The sequence below is a fragment of the Eschscholzia californica genome, unplaced genomic scaffold (genome assembly GCF_041429995.1).
Source record: "Eschscholzia californica isolate CP2 unplaced genomic scaffold, dmEscCali1.0.p SCAF_5, whole genome shotgun sequence".
NCBI lineage: Eukaryota > Viridiplantae > Streptophyta > Magnoliopsida > Ranunculales > Papaveraceae > Eschscholzia > Eschscholzia californica.
In genome coordinates this window covers 7,015,354-7,032,272 of record NW_028238472.1, presented here as the reverse complement: position 1 = coordinate 7,032,272, position 16,919 = coordinate 7,015,354, and the positions used below count along the sequence as shown (strand labels likewise).

Genomic DNA, 16,919 nt, shown 5'->3' with positions numbered 1-16,919 from the left:
GCGGAGGAAAGAGAGAGTTGGTTGGTTGCTATGCAAGAAGAGATGGAGTCTCTTCACAAGAACAAGACATGGGAGGTTGTCCCATTGCCCGAAGGTAAGTCTGTTATTGGTTGTAAATGGGTGTACAAGAAGAAAGAGGATTCTTCCGAGATCAATGGTACAAGGTATAAGGCAAGACTAGTGGCCAAGGGTTATGCACAGAAAGAAGGGGTCGACTACAATGAGATTTTTTCCCCGGTCGTGTAACACACTTCTATTCGGGTGCTATTGAGTATTGTTGCTCACAGAGATCTTGAGCTGGAACAACTCGATGTTAAAACCGCCTTCTTGCATGGTGATTTAGAAGAAGAAATTTATATGGCTCAACATCAGGGATACAAGGTTGAGGGCAAAGAAAATCAAGTATGTCGTTTGAGGAAGTCTCTTTACGGATTGAAACAATCCCTTCGCCAATGGTACAAACGATTTGATTTTTTCATGCTAAAGCATGGTTTTCGCAGAAGTGACTATGATTGTTGTGTATACATTAAGAAGCTTCGCGAAGGTGACTTTATTTATCTCCTTTTGTATGTGGATGATGCTTATTGCTTCTCGAAGCATGGTGGAGATAGATAAGTTGAAATCTCAACTCATTCAAGAGTTTGAGATGAAAGACATGGGCGCTGCAAAGAAGATACTGGGAATGGATATTAAGAGAGAGCGGTCAAGTAAGAAACTGTACTTGAGTCAGAAAGGTTACATCGAACGAGTAGTTTCTCGTTTCGAGATGCAGAATGCGAAGGCGGTGTTAACACCTTTGGCACCACACTTCAGGCTCTCGGGAAGACAATCTCTCACTACTACGGTGGAGAAGGATCATATGGATCGTGTACCGTATGCTAGTGCAGTTGGCAGTTTGATGTACGCTATGGTGTGTACTCGTCCAGATATTTCACAGGCGGTCAGTGTGGTTAGTAGGTTTATGGCAAACCCGGGGAAGACACATTGGGAAGCTGTGAAGTGGGTCTTGAGGTACTAGAAGGGTACCGTTGATACGGGTTTGTGCTTTGGTGGAGACACATGTCAGGTAAGCGGTTATGTTGACTCGGATTATGCTGGCGATCTAGATAGAAGATGATCTACTACTGGTTATGTATTTAGGGCACATGATGCTCCAGTTAGTTGGCGATCGATGTTACAATCTACAGTTGCATTATCTACTACGGAGGCCGAGTAAATGGCTATGGCCGAGGGTGTAAAGGAAGCATTGCAGTTGTGGGGTCTTCTAGATGATCTAGGGATTAAGCAGGAGTGCATAGATGTATGGTCTGATAGTCAAAGTGCGATCCACTTGGCGAAGAATCAGGTCCATCATGCTCGTATTAAGCATATCAATGTCAGGTATCACTTTGTACGAGATGTCATAGAGTAAGGTGATGTTTCTCTCATGAAGGCACACACAGATGAGAACCCCGCGGACATGTTGACTAAAGTGGTGACGTGTAGCAAGTTTCAGCATTGCCTAGAATGGCTACAAATCGGCTCGTGTTAAGTTGCCCAAAAGGGCGTAATAGTGACAAGGTAAACTTTATGTGAAGGGTTGATAAAACTACGGTAGGCTTGATCCTATAAAAGGGTACGTAGGCAGCCATGGTCATATGGTGCAGTCGGATGAAGTTACAAGAAACAGATATATCTTACAAGGAGTATCCTGGTGTTCGTCCAAAATTTGAAGTATATCAAATTGTGTACGAGGTGGAGAATTGTAAGAGAGGGCTCCTAAGTTGGCGGTTTCTAATTGGGTTTCAATTGGTTTCTAATTCTGGTGGCTTCCTAAGTTATGGTCGGGGGATGGCTTGTGGCGGTTTGGTTTGAATTGAGGCAGTTTCCAATTTTCAATGTGGCGGTTTTGTAATTGGCACTAAGTTAGCCGGCTTATAATATATATAAATAGGGGGATTGAGTGCTTGTTCAACATCAACAACAAACACAACAACTCTTCTTTAGAGATAGCTAGAGAGAGAGCAAGTGAGAGAGAAATTTTGTTCATAGTTTTGAGCGGTGTTTAATTTCTCGGTCGTCGAAGATTTAGTATAGAAGGTTAATTTCTATATGGTACCATCTTGGGACGAACTTGCGGGTTGTGTGAGTCGTCTTCATCTATTCTTCAATAAAGATTTTTTGTTCGCCCGAGGACGTAGGCTTTAAGCTGAACCTCGTTAATTCCGCTTGCATATTTAGTTTTGGCATAGCTTTTCGATTAATTTTCATAATCGGATCAATTTCTAGGATAGGTTCGATAGCTTTCGCGACATTTAGTACTAACAATTGGTATCAGGGCCTTGTTGAGATTAAACGAAGAGAAGATGGGATCAAGAAGTGGTACGGTCAAATCAGGGAAATATGAGATAGAGAAGTTCAATGGGAAAAACGATTTTTCTTATTGACGGATGCAGATGAAAAATCTGCTAATCTCGCAGATATTACACAAAACGTTGACGGGAAAGAAACCAAGAAATATGTCAGATGAGGATTGGGAGGAGTTAGATCTCGAAGCAATAATACCTCGATTAACCAAGATTTCGTAATTGATTTATATAACATTAAAACTTTGGTTAAAATTAAAACTTCCAAAAAAGTAAAATTATTGTGATAGAAACTTCGGTTAAGCAATGGCAGCAATCTTCCCAAAAGCAGCAAACTTCTCAAAACTTCCCAAAAACTGAGGTAGAAACTTCGGTTAAAATTAAAAGTTAAAGGAAAGATAACCGATGTTTAAGAAAGAAACTTACTTGAGAGAGAAATCTGAGATAGATACTTGAGATAGAAACTACCTTAACACAAAACCCTAACAGAATGAAGTTTGAAGATAGAAACCGAATTTGGGAGGTCTTTCATCCGTTTGGGTGTTTGGGAAAATATAATTGAATTAAAATTTTGTCCCTGAACGTCCCTGAACAATATCCATTATTAAAAGGATGTTTTTCCCAGTCAGCGTTTTTCCCCTTCTGTTTTATTATATGCTAGGGTATATCCCGTGCCCTAGGGCACGAACACTTGTATCAATCAAATGTTACGAAATTATTGTTATATTTTATTGACAGATAGATTTTTATTAGTTATTACTTTTTTGTATTATTTTTTTGTATTACTTTTTTTTTGTTTCTTTTCTCTTAAATTAGTTATTATTTTATTGAGAGCGAGAGATTTAATTTCTTTTTTTAACGCTTGAAATTTATTTTGTTTCTTTTTTTCTTAAATTAGAATTTTTATTTCTAAGAAGGAAAGGATTATTGTTTTTTAAACATGTAACTTTATTTCTACGAAGGACTATATTTTAAATTTTGAGAAGGGCTTTTAGACAATATGCATAATTAAATAAGGATGTTTGTTCCACTCATTGTTTTCCCTTCTGTTTTATTATATAGATATTTTATTATCTTTTAACCCAACCTCTTTTAACCCAGCCGACCCCATGGTCATTTAAAACCCAAAACTCACCTCTTTTTTGTGAGCAAAGTTATTAAACATCAAGAGCAGAAGTTTGGCCGACTTATCTAGGATAGGGGTTGCGAATTTTGTTTGCTTGATTTCTTAGTTATCATTGGTCTGAATTTGATGGAATTTGTTTCAGGTAACCATATTCGACACGTTCCACAATTCTATCCGTTCATAATTTTCTATTTCATCCAAATTTGGTGGTTATTTGATCGTTATATCGAAGACTGTATAGTGGGGTCTAATTTCTTTTGGGTTCATAATTTAAAGTGGTTATTCTTTAGCTTCTTCGAATGATTTATGTTCAGATGTGTGAGATATTATAGACTATTTCAGAGTGTCCATATATAGACGGGGTGCTGCCTAATTAATTTACTACTCGAGTTTCATATTTGGACTAGTTTTGGGAATGAATTGGAATAGAGATGGTTACCCGAATGTTGGCATATTTTACTTGAATGAACAGTTTCAGATATAGATTTATATTATGGGGTTCGTTATATCATTTGACAGCTTATGAAGACTCTGAAATGTATGCATTTCAGTTATTCGATGAAGTGTTTCAGTGAACTGCATAGTACCAATAGGACATTTTGTCTAGTTTTATTCGTTTTATGCATTCTTGCGTTGTAAGAGATCTTTTGACAATTATGTAGTTGTCAAATGACTATTTTAGCCTTCTATATTTCGGAAGGACTAATGTACTGCAATAAGAAGCTCGAGGAGATGATGAGCTTAGTCAGGAGCACCATTGGAGGCGCAAGAAGAGGTAGGATCCTATGAATCTTGCTTGGAGCACGGATGTTCCCCGTTTCGCCACTTTATATATATATATATATATATATATATATATTTAGTTATTATTTATTTTAGTCGTTCTCTAGTTCAAAGTATGATATAATATGATAGGATATGAATGTATGTGGTGTGTTCTCTGTTATGGATGTTTATCTCTTCAAAATAATTTGTTTTTTTCTGAAAAATAATCATGTGGTTTTTTCTGGACCGTGTTACGTGTAATGATGTTTGACGTCGGACATTGGTTGGTCCCCTTGTTTATTTTCTGTTACGGATTAGCCATAAATTCATGTTAAGGATTATACTTGGTGTGTGGCTAGCTGTTTGTTAACGATAATTCCAGTTTATCAATAATGAGGTCCGAGAGAGATTGGGAGTTGGGGTATTCCGACCCTTGGAGTGATTAGGGGACTGACAAATGCCATGTTTGTTTATTTATCCTGCTCATCCACTGGTTTGTGTGGTTTGAATTCTGTAATGGCTTGTAGTTGATACTTATAATGTTTTCACCAAACTGAAAGAGGGTGTTTATCTGAATTTTCTTAATATGAAAATACATAATCCCTGAAAGTGGACACTTGTAAAAGTTTGGCTTTAAACAGAGTTTACCTACCTTGAGACACAAGAACGTTGTTCTCCTTTGGTGGATGTTACATGTTAGGAGGGCTCAGTTCTTGTAGCTTCGGTAGTCACTCAGATCATTTAATATTATTATATGTTCATGCGTATGTTTAGGTATTCTTCGAATGGTTAATGAATTACCTTACGAGGTAGCGTCGGATCTGGTCGGAGGTAGGACGCGCCTCAAGACGGGATAATTGTATCATCGTGGGTATATGGCTCTGCTACACGACGATACTCTTATAGTCGTCTGGGTAAGTCATGACATATTCTAAGCGTATCATTGTTTGGGTGAGATTTATTATTCGATCCGTATTGAGATCACAAGTTAGCACGTTGAGCGATGATGACGAAGGGAGAGTTACGGAAGCTCTTACCAGGTATTATGTGGATCCATGTGTACACTGCAGTAGGCAAACGTTCGATAAGGCGTCGCCTACCTACATACTAATAAAGGTCAACCGGTTCTTCCAAACCGAATTGTAGTTGACCCCGACTGAGGGCATATTCAGTCGTGATATTAGTAATGTAGAAGAATTATCTTGCTATATTGCTTTGCTTCTTGTGCATAATTATAGCTCTGCATATATGTATCACTTATAATTTTTAATATGTATAGTAATAATTATTAATATTATTAGTATATATGTATCCTACTGAGCTGACCTTCGGGTTATCTCATTCCTATTTGTTAAGGTTCAGTTGCAGGTATTGGTGATCCGGAGTGATACAGTTTACCTCGATGGCTCACATTATGTAAGCTCGATATGATTTTTATTATATTTTCAACTTACGATTTTATCACAACATCAATATAATTATGAATCATCTAGAATAGTTAGGATCGTTCTCTCACTTGTTTGTGATTGTACACAAGTAAATAGCATGCACCTTGTCACTTTTATTCGTTGTGTTATTGATATGTTGGAGTTTATGAAAACATGTATGAATGTTTGACAGATTTTTCAGGTTTGATATGTTCAATTTGTAAAGGAGACTCTGTCCAAATTTGGTTTCTTCTGTAAATTATTCATATACATGAATTCAAGTTGTTTTATCTTTATAAAAGTAATTTGGGTTACCCATTTTCCGAACATATTTTCAAAAGGTTTAAACTATATTTGATTTTCGTTGTGTTTGTTCTTGATTTATAACCCGTGATGAGAGTTTTTGGCTTGGGTTTATATTTGAAACTGGTTTGAGTGGGAATTAGACAGATTTTTTTTATAAACTGTCTAGCAAACCGTGATTCGGAACACGGGAAAAAGAGAGATGAGCGAGAAAGAGAGAGAGAGAGAAGACAGAGACAAAAATACATAGAAAGTGAGAAAGTGAGAAAGATAAATGAGAGAGAATAAGAGAAAAGATGAGAAGACAAAGAAGTCGTCGGCCAGCCACTTTCTGCCTGCGACTTGAAGGGTCTATTTTGTGAATATTTTTTTGGTTATCTAACTTGTATCCGGAGAACTTTTCTTATTTTTCAAAACATCGACCTAATTATTTTTGTCCTTCCAAATTTTTTAATTTTTTTTGTCGCCCACTTAAAATTTTGTTTATACAAGGTTTTTGTTTGTCCATATATCGGCCACTGGGATTTATGGGTAGGATTTACATGTCATTTATAAATTTCTTATTTTTTTTTCGTAATTTCCGTTTTAATGGCTTTTTCGCCATGGTGATTTTGTTTGCCATTACCAATCTTTTGTTGGCCCAAAATGACAATGTCGGTAAGTAAAATAGATGATTTTCCCATATGGTGTGGTAGATTAACATCTAAAACTTCGTTTTATGTCGTTGTCACGTAGACCGGAATTGCATTGAATCCCACATCGACTGGAGATATGCTCATTTAGACCATCAAAATATTGTCTAAATGAGAGAAAGAGGAGAGAAATGAGCGAGAAAAAGATAGAGAAGAGAGAAAGAGAGACGTAGAGACAGAAAGACAGAGAGAAAAAAAAAAGATGAGAAGACAAAGTAGTCATCGTCCCGACAATTACTGTCTGCAACTTAAAGGGTCTGCTTCCTAGTTGGTTTTCTAACTTGTACCCTGAAAAGTTTCTTATTTTTCCAAAAGTTCGACCTAATCATTTTTGTCCATTTAAGATATCTAATTTTTTCTTGTGTGGTCCACGTAAAATTTTGTCTATTACAGGGTTTATGGCTAGGATTCACCTGTCATTTTCACAACTAACATTTAGTTTTGAGTCGTTTTTACATAGGCCAGTTTTTTTCCAGACAATCAAAGTATTGATGTGATAATTCATAAATAAGTAACTAAAGACAGATATCAGCCTTTTTTTTTTTTTTTTTTTGATGAAGATACAGATATCAGCCTTGATACCTCTAAAAAAGAAAAGTGATTTCGTACTTAATTTATCCTAATGTCCAATCAACATGGCTCCAATTCATCGATTTGAGACTTCTAATCTTGCAGAAAAGACGGAAAACTTTATTGTTTATGGAGTGTCAACTTCTCTTATTAGAGCATCTCCAATGGGACACTCTAACAAACACTCTATAAATCCTAATTGTCAAGTGTCAATAGAGATTCTCTTTCCTAAATGTTAATATAGAGACACTCTAATTTTTGTTGATCTCCAATGGAGATCTCTAAACTTTCTATACTTAATACACATGTCCATCTTCAATTCAATAGATAAAAAGTGGTTGAAAAGCAAAGTTTTCTATTGGTTGGAATATTAAAGTAACACTTAGAGAGTCTCAAGTAGACACTCTCATTTTAGAGTTTCTCTCTCTAGACACTCTATAATAAATGTGTCCACCTCATATTAGAGTGTCTAACAAAGTGTTCCATTGGAGATGGTTTTTTAACAAGAATTCTCAAAAATCAAATGTGACACTCTAAGTGTTAGAGATTGAGTGTCCCATTGGAGATGCTCTTAGTAGAACTTCATAGATAAAAAAGAAATGGAAGTCTAGTATTTTATTTCCCTAATGGACCCAACTTTGTGACCAGCTTCCCGCCTGGCCCCCTACTTTACAAGAAATACCCATATGGCCCCCTTCCGTTATATCATCGTTACTCTCTCTCCTCCATCTCTTTTTCTCTCTCTGTTATGTCACGCCACATCATCTGTTACGCCACCTCATCACTTTCTCTGGCAGAGGTTGCCGGCTGGCCAAATTTCCGGTCGGCGACCTTCAAACTAAAAAAAAAAAAAAAAATTTCTTCTTCTTCCTCTCCTGTTTTCTCTCTCTTCTTCTTCTTCCTCTCTCTCCTGTTTTCTCTCTCTTCTTCTTCTTCCTCTCTCTCATCTTCTTCCTTTCTCTCTCTCTCTCTTCCCCTTTCTTCTCACTCTCTCTCTAAAATGGCCGGCGAAGGGGGGAACCCTTCGTCGGTCTGGGATAACCAGACCTCGTCGGTCTAGTTTCCAAGACCGACGGCCGGCGAAGGGTTCCCTCCTTCGCCGGCCATTTTAGAGAGAGTGAGAAGAAAGGGAAAGAGAGAGAGAGAGAGGAAGAATATGAGAGAGAGAGAGGAAGAAGAGAGAGAAAACAGGAGAGAGAGAGAGAGGAAGAAGAAGAGAAAAAAAAATTTAGTTTGAAGGTCGCCGGCCGGAAATTTGGCCGGCCGGCGACCTCTGCCGGAGAAGGTGATAAGGTGGCGTAACAGATGATGTGGCATGACATGGCAGAGAGAGAAAAAGAGATGGAGGAGAGAGAGTAACGGTGTTATAACGGAAGGGGGCCATATGGATATTTCTTGTAAAGTAGGGGGCCAGACGGGAAGCTGGTCACAAAGTTGGGGGCCATTAGGGAAATAACCCAATTTTTTTATTTTTTGAAAGGAATTGTAGTATGAAAATGTAAATAATCAGATACTTTTGTAATAATCGACATGCAGATCAATTCAACCGTGTGGAATGAGCTAACATATGGAGTTATTAGCTCCAAAAAAGGGAGTGAATAGCCCCACACAAAAAGATAGAACTTTAACGGAAGATATTAATTGATTGTGATTTGTCTCTACACCCACGAATTGAAGAATTTCACTATTTCTTTCGCACCAAATGCTCCACCAAATAGCAACAAGATTGAATTTAGAAGACAAAGGATCAAATGCCCCCAACAAATACTTATATTATTGAAAATTAAAGAAAAGATACTTACTGCCTTATCCTCTTGTTAATAATTACAGGAGTGCTACAATGACAAAATTTTTGACAAAATTCTTGACTTACTGACTCATTTTCACTAAAAGACAAAAGATTTTCAAAGTTTGACTTTGATCTCGACCGTTCTTTAAATCGTGTGACTCATCGAGTCAAATATTTTGTCAAAGATTCTTTGTAAACTCAGCATTCAAACATAGTAATAACACAATTGAGTGCATAACAAATGTTGATTATTATTAATAAAAAAAATCATAAAAGTTATTCTTATATCCTAACATTAAATTTAAGGGTTAATTTCGTTTCGGCCCCCGATTTGTGACCAACTGGCCGTTTTGGCCCCTAATTATGTCCGGCAGTTCGTTTTGGCCCCAAGGGCCAAATTTTTTACCAAATTATCCTCGGGGGCCAAAATAGAAATATTTCCGAAAAAAATAATAAACATACAAAAGCCACATCACCTATCTCTTTCTCCTCCACTTCACCTTATCTCTCCTCCATCACACCACCTCCTCTCCACCTCACCTTTCTTCTCCGGCGGATGGTGAACGGCCGGAATAAAAATTCCGGCCGGTCACCTTCAACATAAAAAAAAAAATTGTATCTCCTTCTTCTTTCTCTCTCCTCTTCTTCTTTCTCTCTCTTCTTCTTCTTCTTTCTTCTCTTCTTCTTCTTTCTTCTCTTCTTCTTTCTCTCTCTTCCTCTTCTCTCTCTTCCTCTCTCTCTACCTACTGTCCGGCGAAGGGTAGGATCCCCTTCGCCGGACAGCAGTAGAGAGAGAGAGAAGAAGAAGAGGAAGAGAGAGAAAGAAGAAGAAGAAGAGAAGAAAGAGAAAGAAGAAGAGATAGAAAGGGTTTTTTTTTTGGTAAAGTTGGCCGGCCGAAATAAAAAATTCCGGCCGGCAAATTTTCGCTGGAGAAGATGGGTGAGGTGGACAGAGGTGATGTTGTAATTGTTTGATGAGGTGGACAAGGAAAAAATAAATAAATAAATTACAGAAATACCATGGGGTTAGAATTGGTAGATTGAAAAAAATTTGGGGCCGATTAGAAAATTTTTGGGGCCAAAACGAACTGCCGGACACAATTGGGGGCCAAAACGGCCAGTTAGTCACAAATCGGGGGCCAAAACGGAATTAACCCTAAATTTAATTACAATATCAAATATTAAGAAAATTTACAATTTTAGTATTTTGCCTATCATGGGTCGAGATTCATCCTCATTTAACAAAAACTAAAATAAAATCAAGAGATACATCTTCCTTCAAATCAAAATACCTAATAAAATAACTTTATAGTAGTAAATCTTTGAAATAGTTATTAGTAGTAGTAAAAAAAAATGGGTTAATTTTATTTTGCCCCTCTAAAGATGACCAACTCGTCAAAATATCCCCTAAAGATGATGACCCCCTAAATCACTTTTCCGTTCACTTTACCGTCAGATAATGATTTTTGTTTTTCTCATTACCAATTCTACGATGCTGACTGTACTTGTACAATATTTATGGTCCCAAGAACATTGATTATTCAGTTTAATCAATTCATTACTAAATTTCTTGAACTCTTAACAACTACTTTTTATTAATTTCAAAACAGTTTCTTTTTCTCTCTATTATCTTCAACATCTCTTATCTAGATCTTCATCATCAATATTTACTCATCAAGCTACTAAACTCTTTACAAAAGCAAATCATTGCATTAAAACCGACAATCATAAGTAAATGGGTACTTCAAAAAGCACTAATCTAGGGAGAGAAAGTACAGTGAATAAAAAAAATCAACTAATGGACCAATTGAAATAAGAAATGAAGCTAATAATTTTTATAACAGCGAACCTAGTATCCATAAGAATCAATAGCTGGACCATTATCTTCCTCAGCTTTAAAGGGTAATTAGATGGAAATTTGTAGTGATATAATGTACCCACAATGATTTCCATAACAGCCAACCATTCCCATCATAGCAAACCTTTTTAAACACACTAACAAAATGTGGACAGATGATGATGACGACGATGGCGATGGTGCAAAGAGATTCTGAAGATGATGACGATGAAGATAAAAGGAGATTTTTAAGATGATGAAAATAAAAAGAGATTTTTCATGTGATGATGGTAATGAAGGCGGGAATGGGAAAATGTAAAGATAATGAAGGAATGAAAAAATTAATTGGGGAAAAAAGAATCAATTGTTGAGAGAAAATAATAATTTATTAACGAATGGCATGACTTGTTGATTAATGGTCTTGAAACTATAAATATTGTGAGTAATGTCAGAAGGGTAAAATCGGTAAGAAAAAATAAAAAGAACTTAATATTTAACGGTAATTAAATGGAAAGTGATTTACGGGGTCATTTTGGGAGTTGGTCATCTTTAGGAGGTCATTTTGGTGGGTTGGTCATCTTTAGGGGGTCAAAATAGAATTAACCCAAAAAATATATATATCCAATGTGTAGATTAATTACGTCCGTCACCTAGATATGAGATCTCACAAATAGCTGTCCATACAACAACCCAAGTAATTGTTGTATAAATAGGGCTGAGCAAATTCAGAATAACAAACACTAAACTCATAACCAAGTCTCATAAGTATAGTTTCAACTGCTCTCTCTCCTCCTATAGGTTTCAAGCTAGAAACCAATAAGAGGTAATGAAATTTGAGCTAGTAAACGAGTTAGTAGTGCCCGCACGGCCGCACCTGCGGCCGATGTCTGGGCAGTCTATAGCTCCCCTAGTTTCCCTAAACTAATCCCTAAAATATTTCCTCCAGGCATAGTCGAAACTGTTGACATAGTTGAGGGTGATGGTCATCTCGGTACCGTTCTTCAACTTGTATTTTCTCCTGGTATGTATAACTTTATATTGCAATTTACGCATAGAGTAAAAGAAACATTTAAAGAAAAATAAGCAACGTTACAAACTGTCGCTAAAAGTATTTTGAAATTGTTGTTTATATTAACCAGGAACCGTGCCGTTGACGTACAGAGAAAAGTTTGTGACAATTGATCACGATAAACGTTTGAAAGAGGCGTTACAAATTGAAGGCGGGTATTTGGAGATGGGTGCAACATATTACATGGATAGCTTCCAAATCTTGGAGAAAGATAGTGATTCATGTATAATCAAATCTATGACTAAGTGTGAAGTCCCTGATGAACTTTTCATGAAACTTGCTCCTCTAATCAGTGTTTTTAAACTGGTAGTATTGGCTGAATCTGTTGCGAAATATGTTTCAGAACATAAAAACCCTTTACCTTCTGAACATTGATCACAACACCAACCATAATCCTAAACCTATGGTACTAAATTATGAGTAAATATAATTTGTGACTTGTGTGGTTAATGTGATGCCTAATTTATTCGTAAATAATGGTATTGGGGTACAATTACGATAAATAATATAACGGGTCACTAAAATAAGGAAATAAAAGTGGATATGTTTGTAATATGATGGTACTGTCTCCTCTCGGTTGCCAGTAGATGTTGTCCGATTTGATCTATGTGAGTGTTGTAATATATTATAAGATGTAATGGATCTAAAATAAAATGAAATGTGTGGTGTTCTACTTGTCTTGATTTGAGCTTTATGTTGAATAATTAGTATAATAATAATTATTAATATTATTAGTATATATGTATCCTACTCAGCTGACCTTCGGGTTATATCATTCCTATTTGTTAAGGTTCAGTTGTAGGTAGGGGCGGAACCAGGATTTTGAACTAGCCTGGGCAAGTTTGAATACAATAAAAAAAATAAAAATCTTATGTATATCTTTACCAATTTACAAACTATTATGTATATGTATATTTACAAATTTTGTTTTTTTTACTTGAAATAAAGTGGATTGTTGTTTGAAAAATGAGTGAGAGCGAAAAAGGTAAACGGAATTCGCCATCGAAAAACTAATCCTTCTCTACAAGCGAATATCGTCTTGTCCAAGGGGGAGATAAAAAGAAAGATAGCGACTTCAGAGATAGGATAAAAAATACCGCATCTCTTGTTATCCCGCATAATAACTCTTTATCTTTCATAGAACTAAAAAATAAAGGTAAAATTAGAATTAAAATAATGTGTAACTACTATAAAAAAAAAAAATAATTCAAATTTCAAAGGGGTTATTTTAGAACTTGGCAAAATTTGGGGGTCATTTGGTGAATTGTTTGTAACTAAAGCAAAAGGAAAGGAAAACTAGAAAAATATATCGCAGGTCTGCCTAGAAGGGGATTCGAACCCAAGACCTTCCTTGCTGTAGGCAAAGACATAACCGCCAGGCCAAGGCTCATTTTATGTCAGATTTCTCCACATGGGTCCGCCCCTGGTTATAGGTATTGGTGACCCGGAGTGATACAGTTTACCTCGATAGCTCACATTATGTAAGCTCGATATGATTTTTATTATATTTTCAACTTACGATTTTATCACAACATCAATATAATTATGAATCATCTAGAATAGTTAGGATCCTTCTCTCACTTGTTTGTGATTGTACACAAGTAAATAGCATGCACTTTGTCACTTTTATTCGATGTGTTATTGATATGTTGGAGTTTATGAAAACATGTATGAATGTTTGACAGATTTTTTCAGGTTTGATATGTTCAATTTGTAAAGGAGACTCTGTACAAATTTGGTCTCTTCTGTTAATTATTCATATACATGAATTCAAGTTGTTTTATCTTTATAAAAACTAATTTGGGTTACACATTTTCCGAACATATTTTCAAAAGGTTTAAATTATATTTGATTTTTCGCTCTGTTTGTTCTTGATTTATAACCCGTGATGAGAGTTTTTGGTTTGGATTTATATTTGAAACTAGTTTGAGTGGGAATTAGACCAATTTTTTTATAAACTGCCTGGCAAACCGTGATTTGGAGCACGGGAAAAAGAGAGATGAGCGAGAAAGAGAGAGAGAAGACAGAGACAAAAATATATAGAAAGTGAGAAAGATAAATGAGAGAGAATAAGAGAAAAGATGAGAAGACAAAGAAGTCGTCGGCCAGCCACTTTCTGCCTGCGACTTGAAAGGTCTATTTTGTGAATATTTTTTTGGTTATCTAACTTGTATCCGGAGAACTTTTCTTATTTTTCTAAAACATCGACCTAATAATTTTTGTCCTTACAAAATTTTTTATTTTTTTTTGTTGCCCACTTAAAATTTTGTTTATACAAGGTTTTTACTTGTCCATATATCGGCCACTGGGTTTATGGGTAGGATTTACATATCATTTTTAAATTTCTTATTTTCTTTTTCGTAATTTCCTTTTTAATGGCTTTATTTCGCCATGGTGATTTTGTTTGCCATTACCAATCTTTTGTTGGCCCAAAATGACAATGTCGGTAAGTAAAATAGATCATTTTCCCATATGGTGTGGTAGATTAACATCTAAAACTTCGTTTTATGTCGTTATCACGTAGACCGGAATTGCATTGAACCCCACATCGACTGGAGATATGCTCATTTAGACCATCAAAATATTGTCTAAATGAGAGAAAGAGGAGAGAAATGAGCGAGAAAGAGATAGAGAAGAGAGAAAGAGTGACATAAAGACATAAAGACAGAGAGAAAAAAAATGAGAAGACAAAGTAGTCGTCGTCCCGACAATTACTGTCTGCGACTTAAAGGGTCTTTTTCCTACTTGGTTTTTTAACTTGTACCCTGGAAAGTTTCTTATTTCTCCAAAAGTTCGACCTAATTATTTTTGTCCATATAAGATATCTAATTTTTTTGTGTCGTCCACAGGGGCGGATCCATGGGGGTGCGAGGGGGAGCTGTCGCAACCCCTCGATCCTCCCGTAAAAAAAAGTATAAGTAGTAGTAATAATTTTTTGTTTTTTATACATCTAGTTATAATGGATATGTATATAACTATGTGTGTAGAAGACACAAAGGAGGGTCTGGTGTGATGGCAAATCGCGGGAATCGAAACTACTTGACCATGAGGTCATGAGTTCGAAACTCACTTTTACTTCTTTTTTTTGAAGTGCTCTGTGGCTTTTAAATGTCTATTTACAGCAGCGTGCACAGTTATGCCGAAATAATAGAGTGGCCTGATGGTAGTATGGACCGCCTTCTGGACATGTAACCAAATTTGCACGAGTTCGAGCCCAATTGTCCCCTTTTAGTATTTTTTTTAAATAGATTATATTCAAAAACCAACTTATATAAAATCAATTCAAATATCTTAAACTCTTACAAACTTCAATTTATCTACCATAAACTCTATAAACTTCAATTCATCTACCATAAACCCCTATAAACTTCAATTCATCTATCCTAAATCCCTACAGATTTCAACTCATGTACCCTAAACCCTACAAACTTCAATTTATCTACCCTAAATTCTATAAACTTCAATTCATCTACCATGAACCCCTACAAACTTCAACTCATCTACCCTACAAACTTCTATTTTATCTACCCTAAACTCTATAAACTTCAATTCATCTACCATGAACCCCTACAAACTTCAATTCATCTACCCTAAATCCTTACAAACTTCAATTTATCTACCCTAAACCCTACAAACTTCAATTCATCTACCCTAAATCCCTACAAACTTCAATTCATCTACCCTAAACTCTATAAACTTCAATTCATCTACCATAAACCTCATACAAGCCCCAATTTATCTACCCTAAACCCCTACAAACTTCAACTCTAACCATAAATCCTACAAACTTTAACTCATCTACCCTAAAGCTTAAACTCTATAAACTTCAAATCATCTACCATAAATCCTATAAAATTCAATTCATCTACCCTAAACTTCAATTCATCTACCCAACCATCCAACTACACAATTTTTTTTACCTCTATATATATCTCCCATTTCTTCATCTCAAACCACACTAAAATCACTTCTCCTCTACTAAGTTCTCAGCTTGATAATCACATTTACAATATGAGGCAAAATGACGATTTCTCAAATTTAGACAGAATTGGAGTTCTTGCTAGAATGTTGGTGGAAACTAAGATGGAATTGGAGCTCTTGCCGGTTGCAACTGCCTCTGTTGAAAGAGTTTTTTCATCTATGAAGCTAGTTAAAACACGCTTAAGAAACAAGATGGGTGATGTGTAACTAAATGATAGTTTAGTAGTCTTTATTGAGAAAGAAGTTTTTAGCGAAATTGACAATGAGTCGATTATGCGAACATTTCAAAATATGAACTCTCGTAGAGGTCAATTACGTCTGTAATCGTTGATATATCAATATAATTAATGAATATAAGTATTTTATTAATTATTGTGTTTGCAAAAAAAAATTATTTAGGTATATAAATTCGCACCCCCTAAGTGAAAATCCTGAATCCGTCCCTGGTCGTCCACGTAAAATTTTGTCTTATTACAGAGTTTATGGCTAGGATTCACGTGTCATTTTCACAACTAACACTTAGTTTTGAGTCGTTTTTACATAGGCCAGACTTGCATTAATGCCCACATGTAATCCCCTCATTTAGACAATCAAAGTATTGATGTGATAATTCATAAATAACTAAAGACAGATATCAGCCTTGATACCTCTAAAAAAGAAAAAAGATTTCATACTTAATTTATCCTAATGTCCAATCAACATGGCTCTAATTCATCGATTTGAGACTTCTAATCTTGCAGAAAAGACGGAAAACTTTATTGTTTAAGGAGTGTCAACTTCTCTTATTAGTAGAAGTTCATAGATAAAAAGAAATGGAAGTCTAGTATTTTTTTTATTCTTTGAAAGGAATTGTAGTATGAAAACGTAAATAATCAGATACTTTTGTAATAATCGACATATAGATCAATTCAACCGTGTGGAATGAGTTAACATATGGAGTTATTAGCTCCCCTATTTCTTTTTCAACTTTGGATTTAATAATATATCGATCACGATAATACATCCTTACAAAGTT

General features: G+C 35.7%; 1 pseudogene across 1 annotated transcript; it reads left to right on the top strand.

Moving 5' to 3' along the window:
* The first annotated feature begins 11,547 nt into the window (after nt 1-11,547).
* LOC147536670 (S-norcoclaurine synthase 2-like) lies at nt 11,548-12,604 on the top strand (annotated as a pseudogene). Its single transcript, XR_015225035.1, has 2 exons — nt 11,548-11,875; nt 11,994-12,604. The product of XR_015225035.1 is annotated as an S-norcoclaurine synthase 2-like (transcript).
* Nucleotides 12,605-16,919: the final 4,315 nt, after the last annotated feature.